General features: G+C 40.3%; 1 long non-coding RNA gene across 2 annotated transcripts in view; it reads right to left on the reverse strand.

The window, feature by feature from the left end:
• Nucleotides 1–23,018, reverse strand: part of LOC101790147 (uncharacterized) — a 50,990-nt gene extending 27,972 nt beyond the window's left edge. Inside the window, exon 1 of one of the 2 annotated variants that reach the window (XR_005268877.2) lies at nucleotides 22,624–23,018. This is a non-coding gene — a long non-coding RNA (uncharacterized lncRNA). Of the gene's footprint in view, nucleotides 1–15; nucleotides 4,321–22,623 lie in introns of those variants that run through there. The other variant, XR_005268878.2, reaches the window with a different exon arrangement.
• Nucleotides 23,019–26,723: the final 3,705 nt, after the last annotated feature.

The raw sequence follows: 26,723 nt of genomic DNA on the forward strand, positions 1-26,723 counted from the left end.
AGGCTCCATACTTACCTTGACTCCACAGAGATGAAGGTGTCTGCAGCCATCGATTGATCAGTTCATAAAAATAAAATGTCCTCATTCTTTGATTTTCCATCGTTAAAGAAAAGACACCCACACAACCTATTGAAGGTGTGTGAAAAAGCAGAAGTTTATCCTTTTGTCCATTCCCCAGCTTACTAAATATTTGTGTACAGGATGCTGCAGAACTCCATACAGCCACCTAGTGCTGAAAAAAATTTCATGTTCCCACTTCTGCGACCATTCTCTGCAGTCCCATAAATACTTGGGACTAAGTGTCCGGAACAAAAGCCAAGTCTCTGCAAAAGTCAAGACTGCACACTTCCACTTATGGGCAGCAGCAAGTCTGAGAACAAAACAGCCGATGAACTGTGCACACAGGAAATGCATTTTTATCCTAATAAATTAAGATTAAGAAGAACACCCTACAAAAGACATGGCTAGTGACCATGGATTCACCAGTGGTCATTATTTGTGGCACCTCTCCTCTATGCTGCTGGTCTAAGCTGAGTAGCAAGTAAATATGGGTATTTTAAAGGCATCTGAGCTGCCCACCCCACTGCGGGTCCTCAGACCTCCTGCTCTCCAGCCACGTTGCTCTGTCAAATCCTTCCTATTTCTCAGCTACTCCTTGCCATCACAGGACCAAGTGCATGTCCTCATATCTAGTCATGGCTATAAAATACCTGTGGTGTGCTTCCTCCACATCACGTGCTCCTATCCTCACATGGCCTTGGCCTTTTCCCATGTGCTGGCACATTGTGCAGCCATGCAATGGAGCAGATCAGGGAATTTATTTGGGTTAACACTAAACCAGCACAGAAAAAAAAAAAAAAAAAAAGGTTGCATTCAGCCAGATCAATTACCTGATCCAGCTCACCACATAGGGGCTCCAATGCCTGTGCAGGAGAGCGGGGACAGCACTGGTGCAAGCTGGTGGCCTGATGCATTCAGTAAATGACAGCCCAAGACATCACTTCTGCCTCACCCCCGGCCAGAAACAGCAAATGGGGGCCCGAAATATGCCCTGTAACACTTCCAGTGGGGCATAAACCTAGTTAAAAACAGGTTAGTTACCTAACACTTTTCTTTAAAACCATTATTTTTCTGTAGCTTTCAGACTGGATGCCCAGAAGGTTGCAGTTAACCACTTTCAGGAAGTGCCCAGTTTGGATGTCAGTATGGAATGTTCATATTTATTGTTATTTTTTTTTCTCTCCTTAGAATTAAAAAATATTTTGCCATGCAGCGAGCTAACCAGGTCTTGGATTTTATTGCTTGTTCTCTTGCTTATAAAGGAAACTTGAAACAAATTAAAATTATTCTGGCCTCGAACTAAAGGTCAGTGTTGTGGGGAAAGATGACTTGTTTGGAATTCAGTCAGGAAGTTTAATACAAATAATCCAGCTTGAAGTTCTGTGAGAACAAGTCCCAGCCAAAAAAAAAAGTGCTGATAGAACTAATGTAAGTACTAAATCTCTCCTTTCCAAGCATTTTTTCCACTGATAAACCCAGAGGCTTTTGAAGCTGCCATGGGAACAACTTTTTAGCTGAGGTGTGAAAGAGATACTATTCGTACCTTCTGAGATAAAGCTGGGCCTTTGTCAGAAGACTTGAACAGGAACGAGCAAGGGAAGGGATAAAGGTATTGCTGTAAGTTGCCATGCAGATGGACCACGCTGTACAGAGACTCCATTACCTGTTATAAAACATCAGCCTTTTTTTCAGCATAAAGGTTCATGCTAGAAAAAAGGGAGAGCAGCTGATACAATCCAACTGTTGACTTGCACATAAACAACTAACTTGTTATTAAAGGAATGTCATGCAGGTGTACTGATGCCTTCTGTAAAGCAATATTTCCTTCTCTGAGACTCGATCCCGAATTCCATTTGGAAGTGTTCACAACATAGAGAAAGTAGAGAAGGTCTTTAAGATATTCTATTCCCACTAGAAACAGATAATAAAAAGCAGATATGAGAAAGAGTAAAAAAGAGTAGATGCTCCACCTTTACATCACTGCCAGCTTTGAAAGGATGTCTTCACAAAGAATGGGAGAGAAAGTATTTGTTTTTTTTTAGGGTGTGTGCATGTATGTAAATACATAAGAACTTGCATCGTTTAATAAAGCAACAAGGACACAACAGACTGGGAGATACCTTCCTTAACACTCGGAATAAGAGTATGAATTCTTGATTCCTCCCAGGTTTATACCTGCATGCTTGCTCTGACTGAAGCCAGAGGGACTATAAAAGCTTCTGCATCCAAAGATTTAAACCCAGACTTAACCACTCTGTTTTTTTCTGGCTGACCAAAAATCTTCACCAAGAAACAAAAAATCTTTCAACCCTACCTTGTTGTTACAAAGCATTCATTTCCACCAGCAACTGGCTACTTACATCAAACAAGTTGTACTTGGGACTAAAAAAGGGTCATGACCAAACAGCCTGAAATGTTTTCATAACAGTTAAATAATACAGCAAATTCAGAGTGCCACAGTCCAGGATGAAATTGTCCTGTAATAAGACAGGACCATGTATTGACCAAAAAGCCTATACAGGTCTTAAGAGAATTTTTGGGCATTTCCAGAGCTGCTGAACTAGAATAATAATTAATCTCTTTGAAAATCTGTAAGTAAGCTTTAAATTCTGTTTCTGTACCTGAATCTAAAAGGACAACTAGCCAAATACTACTACTACTGGGAAAAAAAATAAATCACTCTTTACATTTGATGGGCAAATATTTTGATAATTTTGCAGGGAAATTTGCCATGGTCTATCTTTCACCACCAAACATATACTTTGTGGATGTTGGAGCAGTGTTATTAGCACAATTCAACAGTCTTTCAAAAGAGGTTCCTGCTGTGTTACCTACACACTCTATTTCAACTCTTCCTGTACGATTGCAACTCACTGCTGCCCTCTTTACTCCAGTATCAGTTCCAGAGCCTGATGAAAACAGCACCAGGAGACCTCTTCCCACTCAGCGATTCAAATTAAGTATTTGTCCTCTCTTCACAACAAAAGTAACCTGGAGAAAGTTGTATGTTTCATTCAGAAAAAAAGAAAAAAAATGTCCCAGTAATTCTGGGGGGTGGGTAAGAAAAAAGAAAAAAAAATGCGCTACTCACTCCCCAAGTGTTCACTTCCAACAAATAACAAGATGTTTTGCCACCCAAGATGTTATAACCAGACCTTAAAACGTGGCTGTTTCCATTTGCCTTTAATGAAACATCAGCAAAAGTATCTATAGGCTCTCTCCTTCTGTATGGCTCTGGGAGGCAGGTGCAGATTTGAGGAAGGTTCACAAAACAGGCTCAGATGTGACCAATTTGTAAATTCCCAGGCAACTATCTGGAGAAAGCTTACTGCTGCCAAAAATGTGCACTTTGGAACGTTGTGGAATGTTTTCTGTGTTTACAGTAATGGTTTCACTTCATTCGGTCCTCATGATAAAGGATCAGACGCATTTCAGAGAAATATTAAGCATTATGGTGCTTAAATGACAGTGTGGTGTCAGTGCTCTCGCTCCAGCTGGCTAACAGAGAGAGGCACCTGCAAGTGTTCTCCCAGAGGAGCTGCAGCATTTTCCTGATGCATTTTAGAGGTTATTTCAGGGAGGAAAAACCCAATTTTCCATTTCCCAGATAAAGTTACATAATAAAGCATAGCCACCAACAAACCAGCTCTGCCTTGAATAGAAGAGACAGTTTATAAACGTCTTTTGGAAGGAAAGCTCTCCTGAACTGCATTCATGGAAAAATTTACTACAAGCCACATTTCAGGTCATGCTTTCCTGGTGTTCATATACATTTAAAGCATAATCCACCAGGAGGTAAATAAATGTGTCTGGGTGAGGAGCCTAACCAACTGCTGGAAGGGTGAGTACCTCCCTCTGAGCGACCAGCTCTTAGCAGGAACAGGATACAAGAGGAGTTGTTTATCCCCCCTCTAGTTTCAGTTCAGACAAAATCCAACAACTTTTTTTTTTCCCCCTATCGTATAGAAAGAAGAAATAACTACCTCATCAATTGCCTCATATCCTCAGATTCCTCTCTAAATTTTACAGCTTGGTTCTGAACCAAAAGCTTAAATGAAACCGTAACAAAGGAATTGGTATAACATAGCCGATAATAACATAGCATGAGAACACACACATTTCTTGAACGACTCCTGCCTCACAGTGTCAGGGGGCAGGAATATTCCTTTCAGTGAACAGAACTAAATTTTTGGTCAAAGAACAAGCCCAAAAGCTGATTTCTTTCAATCAGTACAGATTTAGTCTCTGATGACTGTGTAAAGCATCAGCTTTACAATCTTTACAAGCTTTAGCAATACAGAAATATTAATTTAATTCATGATCAACTTACTCTTTGCCAGATAACTTTCTTGGTATGTCTTTTTTTTCCAGGTTGTCTTGTTTCTCAAACCAGCAAAAATGAAAGGATTCACAAGTGTCATTTTTAATGCTGAACATTAAAGACAAATGTTCCTTTTGGCCAAAACCAAAGAAGTTCCTACAACTCTGCTCTTCACTGGTAATAGAGTCAGACAGTCCATTACTTATTCTGTTTCATGATTTAGTCTACATAAAGTACTGAAAAATAAGAAACAGCAATGTTAACCCAAAAAGTAAGTTTCATCCCAAACCTCTGTTTATATATGCAATGCCAGCAAAGCCCTTTGGCATGACTGCAGCATAGCAGCCACCCAAATTTTGTACTCTAAAGGGAGATAAGCTTTTCCAACATACCTGTCAAGCTTCAGCCAAATTTACAAAAAAGAATACCTACATTTCTGCTTGTATTACACATTTGCGTGTGTATAATGCCCCTGAGACAGAACAGCATTATCAGAGATGTCTTAAATGTCACCTTATTGCTCAAAGACAACAAAAATAGATGTCATGAACAACCAGATCACCATTTCTGGGCACCAAAGCCTGATACTCATCCTATGAGCAGCAGAAATTGGAAAAGCAATGGTATTTGAAAAAAGCAGACGACCAGCAGATTTTCAGGCTCGTACTGGCCCACCAAGCAATGGTGGCAAACCAGACATCCCTCTGCCTTGGCGTCTGCTATTTATAAGTTGTTATATCAAAAAGCCAGTCCCATGGTGGAGTACTACTACGAGAAACAAGCAGAGGCATGAATTAATGTGTTAGCACTTCGAGATTCCCTTTATGCTTGTCAAACTCTCCTTATTCACTGACTGAGGGTGAAGCTGCCTGTACAAACAGCAGCTCTGCGCAGCACTGTCTCCCTCCCAGTACTGCTGCCTCCTGTTAAAGAGCAACGTGACAGCAGTGACACAGAACAGCTGCCCCCAGAAAGTTTACTCTCGTGGGCCTGCGAGCGCCTACCATCTGCAGCTCCCTGCACAATGTCACATCTACCTTTCATGCCGCTCAGGGCTTTTAAAAGTCTCCAGAGCAGCAGTGGTGGCATGCAAGGGGGAAACAGTAATCCTCCTACCTCCAGATTACTTTAGCAGTTTTGAAGGATTTTTTTTTGCCATCTTGGAGGACTAAAATAGGTCAGAAGGCCTGTTTTTCCAAATTATTTACAAAGTCTTTTCGTGGTTATGAGTGATTCATATGGCTCCTGAGGAGTAAAAAATAAATAAATAAAAACCCACAGCCCAAGAAACACTCTCCTCTCCGTGTTCATTTTTTGCTATACCCTCAAGCTCTGGAACGATACAATGGAGGGAAAAGGAATTCAAGTGTATACATAAAGGTCTATATAGCTACAGCTTAAGTATATGAAAACATAACCCACAAGAATACTGGCTGCATGCTCAAGAAGCCAGTAGCATACAACAAGATTTCATTTGCAGAGCTGAACTCTAGATGGATGAGGTTGTAAGAGCTTTAAGAATTTGTGCTCAGGTGCACGCCTACTTTTTTTCCTAAATATTTTGTTATGCATTTTGCCACACACTCAAGCCAAAGCAAGCAGCCTTGTGCTGGCCAGAAATATATTTCTGCAAAAGTGAGACGGGCCAACGTGACCTTCGTGTCTGGTGTCTGCCACAGGAAGCTTGCTTGCACCTCTCCCAGCACATCTGGCCGCCCTCAGCAGGACCGAAGCCCTACAACTGTGCCCGTGACAGTGACATGCCATACAGGGGCCAGGTGGGAGCCACTGCTGCTTGCACACCCGACTATTCCCAAAGTTCCCTGCCAGCAACAGTCACTGTCAGCTCAGTTACAGGGATCTCCCCACCATAATCCTTCTCTTCCCTTCAGCCATTTGCATGTTGCCTCCCTGTGGACAACTGCTGGCGTTCCTGGCAGTCACTAATGACAAACCTTGTTTCCACCCTGGAGAGCCCCTCTGTCCATACACAAACCTTTGCTGACCTGAACTGTGAATTTGCCACTTGCTTTCTTTGCTTGTAGGGCAGTGATAAGATTGAACTTACACTGTATTACAAATACACTGCATTCACCCATATTTGTAACTGGAAAAATCTTTTTAGAGCAGAAGCATAGCAGTTAATTTCAATTACATGAATAGCTTCTTGGAGAAGCTACATCTTTACATTTCCCACTGTAAAACCCAAAGATTTACTGGAATCCAGGCAGCATTAATGCTACTGTGTCTGCAGACTAGCCAGGTAACATGAAAGGCACTCCCCTCATGAACAAAGCAAAACAGATGTAACTTAGGCAGTGTGATCTGCTCTCGTTAGGGATGAGAATGGATATGAATCCCTCCATCCAAGGCACCTCAATGAAAGCCGTGCAAAGCTGTGCTGTTGGACCTTTACGCCTTAACTGCGTGCAGATCTTCTGAAGTCCTTGCTAATGCGCATGGAGCTCAGTGTAAAGCCTATAAAGGTCCTTTAAACTGTCTTTATCTGTAGCTTCAGAGCAATAAGTAGTTTCTGCACATGAACTTCCAAGGTACCTCCAGACTGACCAGCTCACGTGAGGTGGGACAGGCAACATTATGGATCAGAACGGATGCAAGAATGAATCTTAACCTACTAAGCTGTGGCCTTGGGCCAGTGGCAGTACCACACACTTGTTTAAAGACTATCCAGATAATTCAGGAAAGTAATGGTGCTATCATCAGCAGAGAACTGAATCTCTCAGGTACAGCATCATTTGTCATTGAACTAGAATTTGTTATAAGAAGCTGAATAGGCAAATGGTTTATGAACCATCACACGGTTACACTGGGAAAGAGAGCATATGGCCCATAGTAACACACACCCCAAAAAGCACTGCAGCTCCACAAGTAAGTGTATAGAAATCATATAAGTAGTAGCAATTCATAGGAATGAAGCTAAGCTGAAGCTAAGCGTTATATGAAGAGAAATACAAACTCTTTCTCTTAGAAGACCTCTCATACTGTCGCAGGACATTTTGCCAAGGCTTGCACACATACCAAAAAGACTTCTCCACAATTTGATAATGGCTACATACAAGCTGACACCAAACCTCAGAGCTGGAGAGAGTCAAGAGATGGACAAAAGGACTGAGAGCTGCATTTTGAAACCTGAGCCTTTCTCTAATTACGCAAAACAAGTTTCCAAAGCTGAGATTTCTAAAATAAGTACGGCTCAAAGCACACAGAGACATTTGTTTCCAAGTCTTTTTGTGGATACCATGGATGTCTAGCCTTCTAACATATTTTAAAGTTTTGAAGGGAGACAGTGCCATACAGCAGAGCGGGTTCCCGACAGCTGAACAGATAGCTCATTTGTGCAACTCTGCCTGGAGTGAGGGTGCAAGCACAACACTCAACACTTCTGCTCCTGCCTTCTCTCACTGTCTTTCTTTGAGCAACTTGCTTAATCCTAAGAAATCTATCCACTGAGCTGAAATAGTGGTATCCATCTGCCAGTATCACAAGAAATAATTTGTTGACGTCTGTGTGCTGTTTTGACTCTGTGGTGATGGACACTAGAGAAACGTTTAGAAACAGATGTCTGTGGAGGGGGAAAAAAAAAAACACACCTGTGAATGTGTAAACATGTAATATTTAATACGTTTATAAATCCAACCCTGTATAGCAGAGACCTTCTAGTTAGTAAACATAAGAGATGGTTTCTGAACAAACTGAACTACAACACAAAGTCTGTGTGATATTTCCTCACAGAATTCAAACACAAGGTCTATACTTTCCACAACAGTATCAAAGCAACGCTTGTGAGACAACCAAGAGGACATTTTGTCCTGGACATCTCTTCCTGAAAACATACCTCTTAAAAGAATAAAGTCAGTCGAGGTGACATAAGGACTGTACTTTAGCAAGCCTCAAAGTTTCTGTGAAGATTAACCAAAGTCAAGATCTCCTTCCCCATTAGCAGAGACCCTCTAATAGCATATGTGAGAATCACACAGCAGATAGTTAAGGAGGAGGGATTTCCGGTATGTCAATACAATTTTAATGTTATTAGGAAATGTTAGAAGCAAGACTCACAGGAAATGTCTGTACACAGCAAAGCCTTGATCCGTATTTCCACATGGGGGTGGCTTTAGGCACCACCATGCTCCTGCTGCTCCATTCCTAAATACCAGGATTCAGAGAGCAGCGTCTCGTGGAAGTCAAATGACACTACCATTACCTGCAAGCTGTCCCTTCACTATCAGCAAAACATAATGTCACCCCGCTTACATCCTTAATCAAGGCTTCAAAACTGGCTGGGTAATAAGTGCATTTACTCTAACTTACAAGTAAGGTACAACTTCAGGCTACTAGAAGTGATTCATCTCAGTGAACCAAAAAATAAGCAAATAGTAAGGGAGTGCCTGGGGTGAACACTTCTGGGCTGCTTATCTGGGACAGTTTTTAGCTACAGTTAGTTGTTGGTACATTTTTGTTATCATTCCACACCACTGTTTTCCTCAGTTAAGGACAGCTGACAAAGTCTTTCAAGGCACAGTTGAGACAAACCACAAATTTATCTTCTGTACAAAATTTGTTGCTATTATTTAACATCTATTTTCCTTATCGTCTGTCTTGCATTAATTCTTGTCCCTTCCATAGCTTCAGGTTCAGTCTATTGGAAAACCGTTAGCACAATAATTCCTATCTCACTCATTTCCCAGCAAGGAGGAAAAACATTTCTTCCTTGAAGTTTCCAGTGGCAGTTACTGGAAGGATTACATGGCTTGCAGGAAAGAAGTACGCTTGCACACAGGCAGAAGAACTACCAAGACTACTCCAGCCAGTAGTTCCCGAAGAGCAGGTGAGCAGCATTTACTCCTACTGAGATCACTCTCAAAACTCTCAAAGCCATCTCTAGATCTACTGATCAGTTCAACTCAACCCTGACCAGAATAAATCAAGGACAGAAAGCCTCTTCTGTGGCAACTACAAAGGTCTTTATCTCGTTGTTTGTTTGTTTGTTTTCTTTTTCTCTGATGCCACAGCACATGGAACACAAGTCCTACAGAGTACAGATATTCTGGCACAAATCCTCTCCACAAACAGGAATGGCCATCAAAATGCACAAAACAGTAGATGCTGGGGACTTCACTGAGAGGTGAGATCCCCATGTTCAAATCTTGCCAAACTTCAGTGACCTGGAGTGAAAAATCTCTGCTTTGACTCAGACATTGCATGTACTTGGTTTCTCATATCCCAAGTGCAAGCAATCTTTTTACTACTAGTGCTTCTTCCCCTATCTCACTTGTCCCAGGCATGTTCTGGCACAGTAATACATTTCAATTAGATTTTGTTCAGCCAAGAAATGCCTGACAATCTCTAATCTTAGCATTTATCTGCTCTCCTTATTCCCTGTGGTTGTCCTGTGTGAGAAGTTATTGTCTTGAAAACAAAAGCAAAGAGCAGAATATTTATGACACTTACGAGACTAGCAAATTCATGAGTTGCTGAACATGGGGAATCACTAGATAAAATCCACAATGCACAAAGCAAATCCACAAAATGCACAAGCAGAGTTTGTGCAAAAAATCTTTGTTTTAATGCTGGGAAGAGCCTTTTACCGTGCAACTTATCATGAACTAATGGTAACCTCTGAACCAGTGCAGCAGGTATATTTTCTGCACAAAGGGACACTACCAGACACAGACTCACTGTGCCTTCAACACTATTGATACTTTTTTATCCATGCAAATAAGTACACTGTGTTAAAAATAATAATAATAACACATTCTCTCCATATTTTCCTAAAGTGTACCTTCTTATGAGCAAATTACTACCTTGCATAAAAACCAGGTGAAACTTTAAGTCTTTTATCCAACTTTCACGTTTACATGACCATTTTCAGGTACTGATACGCCTCCGCTGAAACACTGAAATCACCAAAATTCAAACAGCAGAAAAAAAAAATAATACTACATCTGGTAAACAGAGAAACATAACAAGTGGTTACATTTACTGCAGAAGAGTTTGGATATAAGTCTCCCAAACAGCAAAACGTGAAAACACCTTGCATTCAAAGTACAGCTGTTTTGCTTTTCAGTAAGAAATAGACTTTTAAAGCTAAAAATCCTGTTAAACATGCAGGGAAAGGTTTGGCAAGACAGATTGTTTTCCATCATTAGATGAAATTTTGAAAGCTGTTTCCTAGCAGAACATTTCATTGCACATGTTTTGGACACTTTCATCTGACTCTCAAGTCAACTGAGATCACTGCTTGCATCTCTTATGGTTAAAAGAGAAATTGCAGATTTCTGAACATAAAAATAGCTCTCCTTTCCAGAACAAAACCAGGGTTTCAGAGGGAAAAAAAAAGTGCTAAAATAGTTCACAGGAGTGAATGCTTTTTTCTTTTTTTTCCCCCCAAAGAAATAAATCCTTCATATATTTACACTTGCACAGTGGTTTAATTAAATATCAAAAATATCCCTTAAATAAATAAATAAAAATAATAGTTTCTAGAACATTAAAAAACCCACTCTCAATGTTTAAGTGTTCAGTGTGAAGACTCGCAATACCCACTACCTAAGTTAATTTCTAGAAACCTACAGGTAGGACTTTATGGTTCACTGCATTCATTCAAGGACAGTATTCTCTTCCCTGAGGACATACTGACGCGTCACAAAAAGAAGAGGACACAGCACGTTTACACTGCAACATAATGGACGTTCATACATCAGTGCATTCCTTGCCCAGCATTGAGTTATTTGGGACAATTCTACAGAGAAAGCCACTGTGTCCCTTAGAAGTTCATTGACTCCCACCACAAAACACATCTCATCTTGGAAATGAATCATGTCTCTGAGAGGAATTGAGTGGCCACAGACTGCTTTGTTGGATTGGAAATCAACAGCAGAGCAGGTAACTCTAATGAAGGGCTCTATCTAATTCCCATTAGAAACAACTACAACAACAACAACCTCTTAAGTACACTGTGTTGGTACTGCTTCAAGGCATGAGAGAAATAAGCTGCTCTTCCAGGGCTAGGAGCCCTCCTGTGTAGGGGTGAAAGCAGCAGCTACTTCCTCACTGACATCCAGGACACTACATGGGATCTCTCCCTGTCCTGGGGGTGGCTTTAACCACAAAACCTATCTGAGTAACTCCTAAGTAACAAATTTGCTCAGAGCTTTCAGCAAAGCAATAGAGAGTGCTTGAAACACATTCCCTGCTCAGTGCAAAAAGAATACAGTCATCTTCCAAAAAAAAAAAAAAATAGTTGAATGAGTTTATCAGAAACTTCCCTAGGATCATGGAGAATCATCTCAAGTTCAAAACTGCAATTTTCCTGGATCTACTGTATTTTCTAGTAGTTATGCCCTATTACGAAATTAGAAAGAAAAGGTGACAGAAACTCAGTTGGTCCAGAGAAAGCAACGACGGAGAAACATTTCCCAGTAATTACTTAATTCCTTTCACATCTTAGGGTATTTTTACCAGCTTTCCTAGTACAGGTTTTAAAGGTTTTTGGTTCAGATCACAGGACGTGCAAAGTTTGCACTGTCCAAGCAAGAGCTGCGTTCGAGTTACCAGGGCACTTCAGACAGTGACATTTCTTGCTGTTTTGCAGAACAGGCTGTTCAAGCTCTCCCCTTTGGAAGAAAATACATAGGGAACAGTATCACTAGTAGTTGGAAGACATGGATACTTCTTAAGACTTCAAGCAACACATCAACAATAGAGAATACTTCACACAGAGGAATAATTCACAGGTTTTCTGCCAGATGCAGCTGTACTGGATATTACCAAACTGCACAGGGAGATTCAGCTAAATTGTGAAGGGCCATGAAGTTAGGGCTAAAACTCTAGAGGAAACGCATGATGCTTCAAGGTGCCTCCAGCCAGTGCATGTTATGTGGTAAGCAAAGTGGGATTCTTTGCCCAGAACTTGGATGAGATGAGGAAAGTAAAGAAGAAAAGAAACTGGAGACAATGATTCTCTGCCTGATACTGGGGAATCATCACTGTGGGTGTAGATGGCACAGTGTCACAGCCTGTCTTTTCTCAAAGGACAGCACTTAGGCCAGTTTTTAAAGAAGACCAAGTAACTGGAGCTTTCTTCAACTAAAGACCCTCTTCATCCAGAAAATGAAGTACAAAAAGTCTTATAGTTCTCTCTAGAGATCAGTTCTAGGAGAAGTGCAGCCCAAACCATCCATCTCTGGACAAGCACCACAAGCTTATTCCTATTTTTATAGGTCTTTTTCTATGAGATGTTACAAGGGCTACATGCTGCCAAATCAATGGAAGAGGAGGCGCCCTGTTCCTGGGCTACATGACTCAGGCTGCTGAGAACGGCTCACCACACCCCGTGCTCTTCTGGCTGTGAAACACATCTACTCAGATGGGAAGAGTGTTTCAGTGACACCTCATTCTGCTGGCACGCTGCACACAGAATTAACAACAACAGGAGTGGGACATTTCTCAGCGGTTTACAAAACAAACAGGGTAATGAAAAAAAAAAAACACAACACCAACACACAAATCTATGACTAATGCGATAAAGTGAAAAAGAAATCACACAAACATCTCTGTTTCCATGACAAGGTTTATATATAGCAAAATGGTAAACAGAAAGAGCTGTTGTGTTCAAAGTGGAAATTTGAACACAGTGGAAAGACAGCTTTAGTTTACAGTATTCTAATATAAATAAAACTTGTTTCTAGCCATATTGTTACATTATTGATAATCTGCAGTTAGTGTTTATCTGTCTATATCTCCAAGATGCTAGTTCAGAGAGGTGTATGATGTCTGATATTCACCTTTATAATAACTGAAGGTGATGAAGGGGGTTGAATTCTGACAGCTTTCAGTATAAAAGTCACTTGAAGGAGCTAGGAGGGAAATAACAGAGCATTTATAGCCTCCTCGTCCACCACATGTGCTTTTCCAGATATCAAGGCTAATAACCACCAGAAAGCAGATTTTAAGGCAACTCTTCATACACTGGGGTTCATGACACCAGGTATGGTTGTACAATCACAGAGGGCTTGTTTGAGCCTAACAGAAATCCAGTTAAAGCTAGTATTTTTGCAAGTAGTTGTGTTCATGCTGAACTACAGCTCAAAGAGTAGAATTGCAGTCAGAAGTTTGGGAGCTTCTTGGGAAAACAATGATGGCATCATTCCCATTTGGTACTAGATATGACTTCAGCATTCAGAATTGAAAATGTGTCAAATGAAACAAACACTTACTCAATACCTACCAAAAGCATACAGGTGTTAGTCACTACATCCCAATGCATTGAAAAATACTCCAAACATAAACCACAACCATTAAAAAAATGAGAGAAAGAAGGTTGATTAAAGTATTTGCTATCAGTGATCCACCCAACTTTATGAAAAACGAAAGATAACCGTATCTGTAAGCTATTTGTAGACATCAAAGATTTATCAGCAAAGCAATATGATTCATAGCTAACTTAGATTTGTTGAGAGGGCATGGAGGGCAAGAAGATTAAGACAGAAGAGATTATGTTATTTTTCAGCTTTAGTCAGATGGTAGCAGACTATTTCAAACAGTAATGAAGAAAATGAGACTTACATGCACCTTGCAATATTTATGAACAGCTGGGCCCAAATACCTTTCCTTATGCAAACTGGTATGTATGTAAATCAACACTCATACAAAGAGATCTCCATGTGCACAGCCATTTCCCCATGGAAGATGCTTATTTCTTCAGCCAAACCTGCTTCAATTCAAATCTATAGTACAATTTCTAATGACTTAAGATGAAGCAGGAATAGAAATCTGACCTCTGCAAAAAACATTCTCAAGATTGCTTGCTTTATTTTACGTCAGACCTACGTATGGGACTGTTCATCAGCTTGAAGATCGTTCAGCAATTGAAATAGATTTATGGGAAGCCATTTCTACGATCTTTCCTCAATACATGTTCAGAAAAGCATTCGCAAGTGGTTATTCCCTCTAGATTGTACTCCGATTTACATTTCTGGTGCACCCAAAGGCCCTAGAAGCTTTACCAACAGATTCAGAAAACAGAGAGTCCTTTGCATTTGGGATGCATTCAGATTTTATTCCAGAGAACAGACTGCTATGTTCTTATCATAAGAAACATCAGATATTATACTTTTATAAGAAGTTTGACAGAATTCTGGTACGTCAAACATACTGAAGCCTAAAAACCTAAAATCTATTTATTAATCACAGCTAGCTTTGCTTAGGCTCTGTACACTGATACCAGCTTGTTTCTTTAGCTCTTTATTTCTTTACGTACAGAATATTTTTTCTTTATTTTTTTCATCTACCAACATGGTTTTATTGGTGGCTAAAAGGCATCCAGGAAAAGTGATCTGTAAAACACAACAATGCAGTATGTTTCCCATGGCTACTCAAGTTATTAAAAGGTTAGTTCAAGTCTGCAGGCAGTGAAATCATACCACCATTATCATCGCCTTGTGGGAGCAATAATTCTGGGTGGTCTGTAACACTACAACTCCTGGCCTCCTAGATAGTATGACGATATTGTCAAGAAGAGCCTATCTAGGAGTGTAACTAGGCTGAGACTTTTTGACCTCATAGATAAATAGGTTTTGTTGAAAGCCGTTCTATTATTTTTCAGATTAGCTTGGACTTGCATTTGCTTCATTCTCTGTTGTGGGGGTGGGGAGAGAGAAGGGCCTTGAGATATCCAATAAATGTTTATCCAGCTGCAGTAGCTTGATTCTTAAAGTATAACTGTCAACATCTCCACTCCCTCATGCAAATCTAAATTTGTAAACAATCCTAATAATTCCTCCTCACTGTTGTTCGTTTTAGTTTTACATTTCTGACTGAACAGCTACAGTACTTGAAGCAAGGAAAGCAAAGCTAGTGAAACCAGTACTGTCTGCGGCAGAAAAAAAATGTTGTACTAAAACCAGGGGCTCCCAGAACAGACTGTTCAATGCTAATTTTAAATCTTAAAAAAATAGTTCCAGTTTGACATTAGAGTGGGCTATTTTTTCATATTTTTTAAATAATAAAGAGCAACTGTGTTGCATTTTTTTCAGATGTTTGGTTCAACTCCCATTCCCTTGTGTAAATGGCCTTAGAACATTTAGGATTTTTTTTTTGAAAGCTATGTAAGAAGAATTCCACTTTGCATGCACTTTCCTACCACCATACTTCATGAAATAAAATGTCTTTATCTCATTTGTCCATAGTTTCTTTTTGCCTAGCTATAGCATCCCTGAGCAGAAGGTAAGTCAGCCTACTTAGGAAGGAGATCCACTAAGTTCTCTGTATCATGAACAAGTGGAATGTTACATTTTTTCCCCCTTCTTAATTAATAATTAAATAATAAGGCATGGTACTGGGCCATCACTGAAGACATTTTATTCCAGGCACAGTGAAGAGCACTTTCCAGCACTTATGTAGCTTCAGCAAAGGCCTGATCTTGCAAGTATTTATACACTGGCTTAATGGGGAATAGCTGAGATTAAATTAATGAGCCTAATGAACTGCCAAGACTAGTCTTGCACATAAACATTTGTAGCACTATGGACTAATAGAATTGTCTCTATAATTTTGAGGCTATTTCAATATAGTGTTTTAGAGATCTTTTTAAGATGTTAAAACAAATAATTCTCTGAGCAGCAAAATAAAGCATTATTTCTCACAGTTTATCTAATGATTGAAGTCCTTAGAGGATTCTGTAACGAACACAGCTTTTCCCTCAGAAAAAGTCTAAGTCCCTTTCCACTTTTTCTGCAGGTATTTTCAAATCACTTTAAGACAACAGGACCTTTGATATCTCTATCTCTCTCAAATTTGGTTAGAAGTTGGCCCAAAAATTTAGAGGCTATAAGGGGACTCATAAAGCAATGGCATAGACCCTGTTTCTAGCATGATTTCTTTAGAAAAAGACTGAAGACAACGAAGAAGTCTAAACAAAAAAAAAAAAAAAAAAACAACTGTTATACCTTATTGAACCCACAGTTGTAAAAGACGCGTCTAGTTTGTATATATTGATTTGGCAGGTTATATGCTAAAAAGAACGCCTTAGCAGAAGGAGCTGGCCAAAACTTAACTCTGCACTTTCTATTTACAGTTTTGGTTCTCAGCTTTGACACAGCCTTTATATTGCTTTCTAAATGCAAAGGTTTAACTACACATTTCCTCACCCTCAGTCAGCTTGCCAGCAACTGAAAGGAGTGCCACACACAACACCAAAACTTTGGTATTTCACCATATTTCATGCATTTGCATTAAGAGCTCTAATGTGGGTCAGGCTATCTTCAGTTCCTGCTGGTAGGTGGAAACCTGAAATACAGATTCCCGTCCTTATTTTCTCTATTACTTCCTTCTCTCTTCTAAGATGTGCTAACAAGGCAATTTTTTATTTTTTTTTTTAGAGACACCTCCACCACTGCCTTTTTATCATAGCCAAAAGCTTTCCACACTTCTCTGGAGAAAACATTTTGGTCAGTTGGCTTATAAGTAGTTACCTAATGCTATCTCTAGAGACTTGAAGGTCCTAAGCTTTCAGGTGGTCTTGAGCACCTCTTCCCATCATATATTCAACAAAATCGTAAGGCCTTGGGTTGTTCAACAGGCTGGTATTCCCCAGATCTGTCAGCCAAAGCTGCACAATCTTAATGGTAAATACCATATTAACAAAGATGCCAGAACTAGCACACGTTGCTGCTGATGGTCAAGTCTCTTTGTTCCTTTGGAAACAACTATGGACATTCCCTGGACACTGAAACTCAGTCTGGATTCTCTAGATTCAGAGAGCCAAGGAATTAGAAATAAGTCTCCTGGGAAGCAGAGAAGAGGTATTATATCCTGCTCCCAGACTCAGTAAGTCATCCTTCAGCAATATTAATGGTGGAATGTGATATGAAAAAGATTCACCTCAACCTAACAGGTAACATTACTCATGTCTGCATGACCCTAACAAGGACAGCATGCATGGCTGAGGGTCAGCTTGGTACACAGATGTTGCCCTTGTGATCTGACCCCCTTTCCATTTGCAGTGGGAAGCCCCACAGAGCAGCTGCTGAAGGGCTCCACAAGAGAGGATGATATTACAGCGTCACTACTTCTCCAATTCCAGGCCTTTCAGAAAAGAATCTGAAGCCGATCCATTTCCCCAGTCATAGGTTCCTCAAATTTGGACCATTCATTCTGCCACATAACATTTATTTTCCATTTCTTGTCCCTGAATTTCCTTATTTTCAATACAAACAAGGAGAAGAATTGAAATGAGCTCCACTGCATGAAGCTTCCATATGTTTATCCTATCACTTCTTTGTACTTCATTGATCAGCCTTAATTTTCCATCAATATTTGTCACTAACAAGCTGGCAAAACTCACTCATAAAAATGACTTAAATAGTGTGCCATAAGACCAATCAATGATGCTTACAACACAGGCTTTGGTCATACTGTGTAAATGCAGAATAGTGCATACAGCTTTATAAGAAGGCATTAAAAAGGCAGAGTCTTGAAATGCAGATTAAGCACATGATCATTTTGAGACCCTCTTTAGGAAGCTTTGGGTGCCGTCACTACAGCTTGTCCCCCATATCTCCTTGAGCAGCAATATCTTCAAAGAATTCCATCAAGGCAGCGAGCCGTGACCTCCATTTCCTGACTCTGTGTCAGCCCGCTGTAATCAAGCTGAGCTTTTCTGAGTAGTCTTCCATTTGATCTCTGAAAAAAAAAAGTTTTCTAGGACTTTCCCTCTAACGGATGTCAATCTCAGAGTGCCGGTGCATATGGGTGCTTTCCCAGTTGCAGAAAGGTTGTTGCACCAGCATGGGTGAAGCTGCAGGGAGCTTCTCTGAACTCAACAACCTTGGCAAAACATTTCCCAAAGCTACTCCATTTTCCTCCTCGTGTACCTTCCTGCTCATGGGCAGGGCTGGATATTGCCCGTACACCGAGGAAAGAAGGACTTGGCCCCTGCCTCAAGTTACTTGGAGCAAGTGCCTGGCGCCGAGCAGGGTTAATGAAATGAGAGGGGAACAGCAGCAAGCTAATAAATCTCCATGAGCTTGAATGTGTGTCCTGGTCTGTATCCCATTAGTGACTGCTTATTTAAAAAAATAAATAAAACTAACATATCTAAGTGACACCTGGACACCAGCCAGTTCTCATTTTCTACCTCTAAAGCCCAATTCCTCAATCAAGCAAGTACTCATATAGGAGAGAAATCCAAAATAAGAGCTGTAGATCTTTGGAAAAACTAACCCCCGTTTCCAAAAAAGAATTCTTACAAGGCAGGTGCTTCTTTTAAAAGCATCTTTATTATGCTTATTGTCGAAGCTGCATGAAATCTAAGTTTTTATATATTTTTCAAAGAAAATCTTGATGTCCATTTTCAGTATGAAACAAAATAAAGACTTAACATTCTTTATTAAGTTGTTAATGTTCATTGTTAAGTTCTGGGTGAAATTTGGGGATTTCAGTGTTGCATTAGGATTTTGTTGTAGTGCTAAATGTCACTAGTACAGCATAACTCGTATTACTTTACAGCATTTAAAATAATTATTTTTTTAGGTACTGAGGTTAGACATTGTTATTTTGTGAAATACTCCTGTAGTTTGGGAACTTGGATAATTTCTATGAAAAATGTAAACATTAACTCTTGTAGACTTGGTAATAACTTTGATTTGTTTGCTTTTGTACTAGTTTTGATTTAAAATAATTATGAAGTCTGGTGCATTAGGGCAGAATCTGATACAACAACACTAAGCATTTTTCTTAAAAAGCAGTGTAAAAGAAAGTTCAATAACAGATCGAGGTGTTCTGAACAATAATTAGTGTTTCTGAAGTTATATTCCACAGAAGAAAAAGCTTATTTGATTTCCTAGACTATTTTGCTAATATATAAGCTTATTAATGGATGAAAAATTAAGAAGAGATTACAGATTTCAAAGCATTTTATTTTTTTTTTCTAGTTAGGAATAGGTAAGTCAGATAAATCCCATATGCAAAGTAAATTTGTAGTGTCAGAGATAGACGAAGGTTTCTGAAGATCAGTGAGAATACTCAATGTGGGCATAGCTGAGTTCCCCACCTTCAAGTTCTGATTATTTCTGAAAGCTTTTAAAGCAACCGAGTTGCCCTTCCCCACTGCATCATTCAGAAACCACATCAGAGCCACAGATTACTTTCATCTTTCCTAACAGCCACTGAACCCAGAACATCACATCATTCTACTTCAGAGACAGATCTAGCCTTAGCTTATGCAGCTGTGTGTGATAATGCAATTAAAAGCCCAACACCTTCTGCAGTAAATGAAGAACCAGTGGGGCTAGTGTCAGCTCCAGTTGCCTCTGACCCCTTACACAACCAGATGACTCACTGGGGGTGAATTCAAGTTACTCCAGAGCAAGGATCGAACTGCTCTGATCCACAGCGAGGGCACCGACCTATCCCTGCATCCCCTTTCTGTCCCAGGAGGGTGTAATGTATGAGTTCCAGCTCACTTGAAGACTTGCCAAGCAGTAGTTGTTCAGCCTGACCAAGGAACACAGCACATCACAGGGCAACAGGCAAACTGGAACATCTATTTATTGAAGTAAGCCATAGAACAGAGGAGATTTTGTTCACTTGCTTAATGTGAAGTGTCAAAGTGGCCTCGAGACTGAGCTATTTAAAAACAAACAAACAGTCCACTGGACTTCAACTAATAATTCTAAAGAGGAGATTCAGGCAGAGGGATGAAGACCATTTAGGTGCGATTAGCTCTTTTCCCCTCTGCTGCTCTGTCTATGGAGAATTAAGCAAGGGGAACAGAGGGATGAAGAAAAAAGAACGAGTCAGGGTACAGTACCACTGCAAATTTTTCATGTAAGTTCTCACCAAACAACTCGACCGCAATGCTCTTGTTATACTAAAAGTATGTACTTGCCACAAACCAAAGAAAAGCTGCATGGCTATGTTTGTCCCTTGGAAAAAAAAAAAAAAAAAAAAAAAAAAAGATTGCTTCTTTTGCCCTACAAAGTTTTGCCCTTATACCTTCCCTTGCCTTTATTTTCATTATAATCTTTGTCTTCCTGCAATGTCTGAGATTTCTTTTTAAGCTTTCAATTACTCCCCAATATCCATTGTCCCAACTCTCTACACTTCTCCTGCTTTACATGCAACCCATGTCCTGCAAGCATGTGAGGAGGCCAAATACCAGGCATCTTGGCACAAGCTACTACTTTACACCTATTCACAAAGAGAAAACATTCCTCTTTTCTTAAGGAAGAAGAAAAAATAAAAAGGGGGAGCATAGCTCCACTGAGTACTCATAGCAAAGGGATGAAGTAATGTTTACACTCAGCCTTTCTAAAATATGTCTGGTCCCTTAATAATGACCCGCCAAAGCCGAAAATTAAGAGCGATAAGGTGAATCTACTATTATTAATTATTATGCATACTACAGTAATTTCCTGAGGTCCTGCAAGTGTCTCCATCATATTAGCTGCTTTACATCCACAAAACCAGAGGGACTTTGCTCCAGGGCTCTCCGAGCTTGCCAGGACTGCAGCAATTCCAGGGCTTCCTCCGGAGCAAGTTGCAGCCAGAGCTACTCGCAGACCCTGCAGGCCAGGAGCCCCTCAGCCGTGACTCCCAGCAGCTGAGTCCCTTGAGATTTCCACAGCCAAGTCACAGCCTGGCACTGGTGGGAACTTCACCCAGGCTGGGCCCAGGACCACAGGCAGGAGTGCCGTACAGCAGCACCTGAGTCTCTGAAAGTCCTCCAAGCTTAGTCGCAGCCCCAAACCCCCAGAGCTGCCAGGGGAAAAGCAGAGGAGACAACAGAGAGAATGGGGGCAGGCCTTGGGAAAGGGTCTCCAGCAGGGAAGGTTGGATGGGCAACAGTGGCTGTGAGCCAACCAGGAGGGGGTGATGCCAAACAGAACAAAAGCAATTTTAATTTCAGGTAAGGCTCAAATCTTAAAAGAAGTTGGGAGCCTCTGCATGTGAATGTAGCTGTTGGGTGCAAATATCCTCCTTCAGCCACTGACTCAAATCCATGCCCTGTAGGTGAGCAGAGCAACACAGGTTCCCCACAGCTGCCACTGCTCCAGACAGCAGGCAGGCATGCAGCATAAGGAGGGTGGGGAGCTCAGCCCGAGCACCAAGCAAGAGTGGGGGGCTGTTCTGCCAGGCCTCGTTCTGGCATACAATGTGGAATCTTTAATTCCTCTTTCCTACTCAGCAAAATAAGCTGGTGTGAGCAACAACCCAGAATCACAGCAGAGGAAGATCTTTGACCCAAAGCGTGAGTTTATTTACTGTCATTGTACCCTTTTATTTCAGAATTGCTTCTTAGAACCAGTTACCTGCCATCAATTGACAAGCTCTATTTAAGGGACAGTAAGCACTATGCCATTCCTCAAGATGTAACTGATTATTTTTGGACTTATACCAAATTCATCTTACTATCTTAACATTTTACTGTGCTTGTTCATATCAGATGCTTAGCACACACAAGCCAGGTTGAGGCCACAAAATGTAAACCACAGGCAGATCAGTACAGGCCACTATCAGAGAGAACTCTGTGCCCCCCTGCTCTCTTCCCACAGGCATGGGCACTGTTAGCTCATTGACGTGCACAGCTGTCTGAGGATGACATGCTCCAGACATGACTGAAAGCAATCTATTTCTTAGTTAGGAAACCTGCAGTAGCAATATTTACCAGAGCCTTTTTTCTTTATTTATTTTTTTCCTCAATTCTGAACTTTCAAGCCACTTTCAATCAACAAAAAGAAAGTATCATATACTCTTCTTGTCTAAGAGAAAGTAGATCCAGCCTCTTGTCTGAAGAACTCATAATATAATCATCACTTACGTAACTCATTTTTATTTTTTAATGTCACCAGAATGCACAACGGTTACCTTTTTGAGATAAAGCACCATCCATGATCACAGAACAATACAACTTATATTGATCATTAAAAAAATAAAGGCAATAACCCATCAGGATAATGCATCTTCATATATTTCCAAAAGTCCATCCTCCCAGGAAAACTTGTCTTTTCTTATGGACACTCATGGACCAGGATCCATCAGCTGTTACTAAAAGGTGCCCAGATTGCTGTTGCCCTGCTGGGGCAGCAAGAGCTGTGCCCTGGGAGAAATCTGGAGCAAGGCAGGCAGGGAACTCTGCAGCAACCAACACAGTCCTACAGCCCCTGAGCAAGCAGAGCAGGTCCAGTGGCATTAACTGGGGTCAGCCACAGCCCCACACTCACCAGACAAGTTCTCAATGATGGAGCAGGTCCAAGGTAGTCAGGAAGGCAAGGTCAGGGTCATAAGAGCACGCAACCAAGGACTGGCACATGTGCAGTGTAGTTCAGACCAGGATCTGAGCTTAAATACAGCTCGTGAACAAAGGGAGAAAGCCCCCAGCAACGCTTCTCACAGGTTTTTCCACAGCACCCTGATGTGAAGTTACACAGCTGCACCCCATCAGAGCTAGAACTGATCACAGCCAGGGGATGGGGAAGAGGCTGTAGCCCCTGCTGGCTTGCTCAGCACCTGACACCCACCTCCGGGAGCAGAGCAGCAAGCTCATAGCCGTGCAGCCTTCCCATCACCTCTCCAGCTGGGCTCCTCAAACAACTTTTTCTGTGTCACATAGACTTTCAATGTGAAAATGTATTGTGCAGGATAGTTCCCCCCCCCCCCCCCCCCACCTAGTGGCTGATTTTTTGAAAGCAGAGTGACTGGTGCAACAAATATAAACGTGAGTTTACCAATTACACAGAAGGATTCTCATCCCTATACTTTAAGTTAAGTACATGCTTATGTGATGGCAAATTTGTCAAAGCAAGAATTAGGCAACTCACGCATACTGTGGGGAAATACAAACTGGAGTAGCTACTCACACTTATAAAAATAAAGACAGCATTAAAGTATAAAGATGGAAGGCATATCTTTAAGATCAGTGGGATTAGAACAATAAAAAAACAAACAACCCCCCCAAATCTAACACCCATGTTTACAATTCAAATGCATTTTGTTGTCTACTAGCCATTCACAAGGGCCTATACTCCACAAACACATTGCAGTATTTGAGACAGCTTCCAGTTACACACTTGATTTCTGGAAAACAAACAAACAAACCAAAAACCAGCACCACAACCATAATCTCAAACATCTATCGGCAGAAAAACAGCAAGGAGAACAAGCTGGGATTTTACTGTTGGGTCAGGGTAGCTCAGCAAAGGAAGGCATCTCCTCTCCCAAGCAGACACTTGCACAGCTGCAAACAAGCAAGGCAATACTCAGGTGATGCAAAATAACAAAAACAAAGGCACAGAGGCAGGCCTGATGCCTCCATTTGCCCTTGGCAGCAAACTGAAATTTGAAACATGCTACTTGGAAGAAATTTCTGCTTACTCTTATTTTCTAGGATTGAAGGAGGTTTTTTGTTCAAAGAACATGGACTTTGTTCAAACCTGACATTTCTGCAAAGCTGTATATTGTTGTAGTCTTGAAAAGAAATAGTTTAAAAGGTTAAAAGAAGAAATTCTTCATCAACTGGGGTTTATTATGTGTTGTTGTTTTGTGTTTTGTTTTGTTTTTTTTATATATTTATTGTGTGAATATAGTCTCATGATAGACTCGTGGCTATGAGAACTGAATAATTAATATAAATAATGCAAGTAACTGTATACAAAGCATACTGCTCCACGCCAGAGATCAATGCTGAATATTCAGACAGACATCTGTAGACCCATTTCAATTTATGTTCTCCTTAAAGTTTTTGTACCACTGCTCCCCCCTCTAACAGCTCTGTATCATCAAACTGCAAGTCAGTTGGGCACACTAACATAGTGATTTAATGTCTGTAGTAGATGTGGTGTCACAGCTACAACAGCTGACAGTCAAAAAACTCTCCTCACTAAACCTTTCCTCAGGATAAAACAGGGATCCTTAAACTCCCCTATTACCATGCCTCACAGAACTTCTCTGCAACTAACCATAGTCTCGATTTCAGTAAGAGTTTTGGCTCTTTTGATTATGCATGTGAACAAGAGAGCCTACCAAGATTTTAGGGACAAAATGTAATGAATTCCCTAGGGCAATTTCAATACACTTCAAGCACTGGTGATGTTAAGTTCTCTCTCAAACTAAACTTTTATAATTGCAGCTAGCCAGATAAGGATCAGACAGAAAGCCTTACTGCTGTTTCTGCTCTGTGAGGTATCAGGCTCTACGGAGGTTTGGAACTGCCATTGTTTAAGCACAGCAATCCCAAAATGTCAAAGCAAGCAATCACAAAATACCTCCTCCCAAAACAAGACACATTCCTAGCAGTTTTCCTGTATAGATGCAATGATGAACAAAATGTCTTAGAATACATGCAGCTTACCTTGATTAAAAGACATACTGCTTGTTTGTTTTAAAATCAACCTATCTTGTATTGGTTTACAAGCAAAACAATCTGTATCAGCAAGTGTTTTTATTACTAAAGCTGTGTCTGCAGTCTGGCTTTTGCTTGCATAGAGACTTCCTCAGAGAGAACAATAAAAGCCTTCAACAGTCACCACTGAGGGAGGGAGAACACAAATTGTTGCATATTATAGAAATGTCCATTCTTTAATCATACAATTCAATATACAAAGCAGGCCATATTTTAAAATGCTACAGAATTGTGCAGGCCAAAAATAGAAAGCTAAATTGATCACACCTGAAATTCTTTATGTTGATGTATAGTCACCTTTCAGCTGATGATGGTAAATACCATCAACATCTGCTGTGTCAAGAGCTGGCAGACTGAAAAAACAGAACAATATAAGCTTCACACTAACCCTAAAAACAAAAATTTACTATCTTATCTTTGCCATTTTACTCCTCAGAAAGATTTCTAATGTGAGCAAGGTGGCATGATGTACATATTACTGCACATTGTACATTAAAGAGCATTTGACATCTGGGGAAGAAGCATTTTTGTTTGTTTAAATAGAAGCACTTCAGTAAAACATTTTCTGAAAAATAAGGAATATGTGAATTCTAATAAAAAGCTTTGGTCCAAGGAATATAGTAAAGACGGTCTTATGAAAATAAAGATATATTGAGATCATAAACAACAATTTGCTTCTTCTAAAAGTTAATGCTGTAGGAAGGCTGGATGTCTTTGGGTGTATGGCAAAAAGAAACTCATTGGAGAAAAAAAAATAACACAGCCAAACACATATTTACATTATAATTACAAAAAAAAAAAAAAAAGATTTTAAGAACTGTTACCCAACATTATGCTTTTTTTTCTTCCTTCCAAAAGAGTAAATCAAAATAATTTTTGGAAGAACTTGGCCTTGTGCTTCCAGGTGCTGCAAAAACAAATACAGCTTAAAAAAAATCCATAGGTCCCTGCCAGATATTGAGTATATATTGTCGACAGATGGTTTTGATGAAGCCATACCCAGTCTCTACACACTGCACTTACATACTCAGGACCAGCCTGGTTCCTAATAGTTTTTTTTATCCTCAAAGTATAAAAGATATTCTATATTCTTTTTGTACACAAGGAAAAGAACAGGTAAATAAGATGTTCAAAGCCACAGGGGAAGCGATCTAATGTCCCAGCTGGCACTGCTGGCCCACTTTCCCACATAGAAACACCTCAGCATCATCATGGCCACCATTTATTATAGCTATCTCATTTGTCACTGCTAACCTCGCAAGGCATGATTTCTAACCACTCAGCATGAATTAACCATTCCATTAAAGTTGCAGGTCCAGCACTCCCTCATATAAGAGCACCCATCTTGATACATATGCTCTGCTGTCAATTTCCTTTAGTAAAGACCACCTAGCTCTCCTGGTACAGCACTAACAGGAGCAGAGCCCCCAGGCATCCTCAGAGGAGAAACACTGTAAAGTGAGTTTTGCAGTGTGACTCTCATCAAGCAAGCCAAAGCTTCTACTGAGCTTCTACTCAGCAATCCATGAAAGCTCATTTGTGGTAGACAGCAAGACAGGCTTGACTTAAACATGAATGTGCGCTTTATACCTATCACAAGGAGTAAGTGTATTGTTGTTACTGTTCCCTCAAGCACTTTTGAAGATGCAGCCTGTTTATGCTTTCTATGGAAAGATAAGTTTCTTTAGAGCTCCCTCTATTGTGAAATAGAAGAAAAATAAATTTTAATTCTGAGAGCAATTAACCCAAGGGATGATTGTTTTTATATACTGGAGAAAGGCAAGATTAAAGAAAAAATAATGCAAAAGAAAGAGTTCAATTAAATCATCTCAGGGGTTATTAACCACAAGTGAATATGTAATTTTTGTGTTGAGAGAAAGAGAGAGAGACATGAAGCTAAACTCTGGGGGATTTGTTGTTTTT

The sequence above is a fragment of the Anas platyrhynchos genome, chromosome 12, assembly GCF_047663525.1.
Source record: "Anas platyrhynchos isolate ZD024472 breed Pekin duck chromosome 12, IASCAAS_PekinDuck_T2T, whole genome shotgun sequence".
In the NCBI taxonomy this organism is placed as follows: domain Eukaryota; kingdom Metazoa; phylum Chordata; class Aves; order Anseriformes; family Anatidae; genus Anas; species Anas platyrhynchos.